Genomic DNA, 4,595 nt, shown 5'->3' on the forward strand with positions numbered 1-4,595 from the left:
AGAAATTAGCAATTCCCCCTTTAAACATTCACAGACCCTCAGCATCTTCTTATCTCTTCCTATCAGCTAGGGATGTCTCCAGACCTGACATCCCAGCATCCTACCCTTTCCCCTGCCTTTTTGCTATACAATGCTCCTGAGAAAAAATAAAGTTGGCAGCTTGATCAGAGTACAGACTTGCTCTCCTTTTCTCATGTCTCTTGCTCCTTTCATTCCTCTCCCTTCAAGGTTCATACTCCTGTTCATGACAGGTTAGTTTAAGATATGATTTTACCCAGAAATACACTTAAGCTATTGGCCAAACAGTATTGGAAATAATATGGTTTTCTAAGTGGTTATTTCATGGCTGGGTGGCCAGGGCAAACAAGCAACCCTTCCCCCCTACTACGATTGTTTACCAATGATTGTAAGGTTGGCATATAGCAAGCCCATTATCTGTTACTGTAACAGCATACCTGAAACCAGGCAGCATATAAAGCTTTATCTAGCTCATTGCTTGGGAAGTTCAATTGCATGCTCAGTTCTCACATTGGCTCAGCTCTGGGGAATCCCCATGACAGATGGCATCACAATGTCATAAGCATGAGGCAGAGATCACATGGGGAAATGGGAGGCTAAAGAGACACATGAGATTCCATGAGAACAATTAATCTCTTCCGAGGATACATGCTTCATTGACCAAGTAACCTTCCAGAAGTCTCCACCTCTTAAAGGCTCCAATGAGTCGCACATCACCACACTGAAAACCAAGCTCCCATCACACACATCCTGAGGGAGCAAATTGCATCTAAATCACAGTAATACTTTATTGTCCAAGCCCTCTAGGCTCTGGGAAGACTGGACAACCACAACAGTGACACCCAACCATAATTACACAAGGTCAGACTTGGTTCTTCTTTCGTGGACCTGAGGGTGGATGCTCAGGCATGTCACTCAGCTCTTTCTGGTCATTTTGACCCCGCCAGGAATTACTGTGTTAGACCAGCGGTCTTGCTCTCATCTCCATGGGCAGGTGTGTGATGCCCTCAACCCTAGCTCATCGTCAAAACAAGGGTCTCATGTCTCAGAGCCAAACAAGACTTCTGCTCACCTTTGCCAACACGCAGCAGCAAGAATGACCAGGAAATGTCAGTGGCCTTGTGCCCAACTCCATATCTAGTGCCACAAGAGAAAACTAAGACACATCTATTATACCCACAACCTTATAGGGATGCTACACTAGGAAAACTTGCCTAAATCACATGCCCAGTAAGTTGTAGAGTAAAGATTTGAAGCCAACTCATCAATTCTTCTTGATGCTCCATGTCTGTGTCACACCTTCTCACAATTCCATCTCCTAAAATGACATCAGACACCACTGACAACATGTATGTCACAGGTTGCTGATGCCTGCTCATACCCCACAAATAGATAACAAGCCACCTGCTGAACTGCCAACTATGACCCTTTTCTCTTCCTAGGGATGAGGTGCTGGGTCAGGGATTAAAGGGTGAACACCTCCAACCTGACACATGGGAGAGATCTGTGTGACCACATGAGGATGGAAGGGTTGCTACTGCACACCTATAGAACAGTCAAAAGGGAAAACAAGGTTAGAAGCAAAAGACATACAGCCTGAAGAAGAAATGCAGCCACTAAGTCAACAATAAAACAGGCAGAAAAGGACAAGTCAGAGCATAGAGAGGATGAATTTGGACCTTTTCAGACAGAATGTGTCAAAACATTTCTATTATTTAAAAAATTGTTGACTGACTTGAATTAACAATGCATTTCTTGGGAGGTAAAGGGAAACACACAGATCCCACTCTGCTATCCTACACCCAGACACCAAATTCCTCACCACCAAGGTGCTAAATAGTATCAACCCCTTGGCCACCTTCCTTGAGTAGTTCGCATATAGAAATACTCCACTCTTATTTCCTGTTGCCCTTACTAGAGATGGCGCTGGTTAGCATGTTACAGCTGGCCATGCTGGTGAACCAGCATTGGTTTTTTTGGACTCGGAGGTGGTGCAAATCTGCTGGACCTGGGTCCGGGGACTCCTGGTGATGGGCTGAACCTGGCCGCACACAGCTGGGGTATCCCAGAGGAGCCGAGGATCGAAATGCTTCATGGAACCACCATCCTGGCCTTCAAGTTTCACCATGGAGTCATTGTTGCAGCTGATTCCCAGGCCACAGCGGGTGCTTACATTGCCTCCCAGACAGTGAAGAAAGTGATAGAAATCAACCCTTACCTACTGGACACCATGGGTGGGGGTGCAGCCGACTGCAGCCTCTGGGAGCGGTTGTTGGATCGGCAATGTTGAATCTCTAAGCTTCAAAATAAGGAACGCATCTCTGTCGCAGCAACCTCCAAGCTTCTTGCTAACATGGTGTATCAGTACAAAAGCATGGTGCTCTCCATGGGTACCACGATCTGTGGCTGGAATAAGAGAGGCCCCAGCCTGTGCTATGTAGAGAGTGAGGGGACCCGGCTCTGTGTACGCTTATGGAGTCATGGATCCAGGCTGCTCATGATCTGGCCCGCCTAGCCATCTACCAAGCCACCCTACAGAGATGCCTACTCTGGAGTTCAGTCAACCTCTACCATGGAAGGAAGGGAATGACAATGTTACTGACTTACACGACAAGTATAGTGTGCCTGTCTTCTGAAGGAAAGCAGATGTGGCCGTCTGTACCTGTTTAGGGGCTCCTATAGGTTATAATAAATAATAGCACTCATTCCATAGTGAAGCCCACAGTTATCTCAGTACCTTTTGTAAAGCTCTGAAACCTTGTGTGTGTTCACAGTTGATGGGCTCCTGATGAATTAGCTGTTTGTTTTACTCTCTTGGATGCTAAAACTACACTATTTTTCAACTTCAAAAAAAGAGAAAAGAAAAAGAAAAAATACTCTACTCTTTTGTTTCTTCATTTTCTGCACCCTGTTTTTTTTTGTTTGTTTGTTTAACTTAATAAAAATATCTTGGTGATATTTCAATGAATATTGTCATTTTTATGACTCTATCATACTTCATTGTATAGAATGCCCCAATTTACATCATTTCCCATCCTCTGATCTTACTGTAACACTGTGAGCATTTCAATCTCTCTATATAAATAAATCTATAGTATAAATTACTACCACTGACTTTCATAAAGTGAAGCATTAAAAATTATTTGCAATTTTTATGGCTAATTCCAAATAACCTTTCATAAAGTTATACAGAGTTATTATCCCACTGGTAATGTGTAAGAGGACCCATGTCATGTTTATGCACTCCTGATTTCCTTATTACCCAACAATAATGGGTCTCAACATGTGAGTCATGACCCCTTTGAGGGTCAACGAACTCTTTCAGAGAGATCACATATCAGATATTTACATTACAATACATAACAGTAGCAAATTTACAGTTAAGAAGCAGCAACGAAAATAATTTTATGGCTGGGGGTCACCACAACATGAGGAACTGTAGTAAAGGGTCGCAGCGTTAGGAAGGTTGAGAACCACTCACCTACAGCATTAAAAATGGCTACCTGTATCAACTCAATTCCTGTAATATAAAAAAGCTAGCTATCTTTTAATATGTTTCACAAATACATCCTCTTTTCTATGAATTTTATTTTGCACATTCTTCATTAGGCTGGTGCTCTTATTCTTATTGATTTATGAGAATACTCTATACACAGAGGTCTCCTGTTGTTCATTAAGTGAACTGAATGTTTTCCAATTTTATGTTTATCTTATGGCTTTGTGGTGGTACTTTTTAAAAAAACGATGTACATTATTATGTGTGTGTGTGTGTGTGTGTATGTGTGTGTGTGTGTGTGTGTTTGATGTTTATGAGCTGTGCATACGTGTGAGTGCCCACAGAGGCCAGAAGAGGGTGTCAGATCCCCTGCAACTGAAGTGTCAGGTGTTGTGAGTCCACTGATGTGGATGCTGAGAACCAAAGCAGGACCCTCTTCCAGAACAGGAAACATTATCTCTCCAGCCCCAGGGTTGCTTTCTGCACTGCAGAAAAGTATTCCCTCTATCTGCTTTCTAGAGCATCACACTGAATCAAGGCACGAGAGAAACAAGCTGAGCCGTGTTAGGGGGAATGAAGCCCGACCACTTCACTCTCAGAGAGTTCTTCTTTTATTTCACATCATCACTGACAACTCTGATGCTGAGGCTGCCTCAGAACTCAGCCCACTGAACAAACTGAAACCGTTCTTCAAGACGTCAGCAGTCGCAGAGTCCAAAGGAAGACAGGCTTCCTGCCGTTGGCTTCCTGGATGAATCAGAGAGAAACGAGTGCTCTGAGGTCCCCCAGAGAATGCAGCTGCCACATCAGTTTTCCCTCTTTGTGACGCCACCTACTCCCGACAGTCCAATTATAGGAGTCCGAAGACTCTGCCTACAGCTGACTTAGTAAGTGACCAAGAAAAGAAAATAAAGACGGGGCAAATGAGTAATAGCAGTCACTCTGCAAGTGAAGGGTCTCCCACACTGGATCCAAACTGATCTGCCTCAGATAGGCAAGTAACTTTTCTCAAAAGAAGGGGGTGCAAACCCTTCTCAGAGGATCAGGCATCAGGGATTTCTGGACACCAGAGATTACAATA

The 4,595-nt window shown here is 43.8% G+C and overlaps 1 pseudogene; it reads left to right on the top strand.

The window, feature by feature from the left end:
- Window positions 1-1,938: 1,938 nt before the first annotated feature.
- On the top strand, window positions 1,939-2,533 carry LOC119803658 (annotated as a pseudogene).
- Window positions 2,534-4,595: the final 2,062 nt, after the last annotated feature.

The sequence above is a fragment of the Arvicola amphibius genome, chromosome 17 (assembly GCF_903992535.2).
Source record: "Arvicola amphibius chromosome 17, mArvAmp1.2, whole genome shotgun sequence".
In the NCBI taxonomy this organism is placed as follows: Eukaryota; Metazoa; Chordata; class Mammalia; order Rodentia; family Cricetidae; genus Arvicola; species Arvicola amphibius.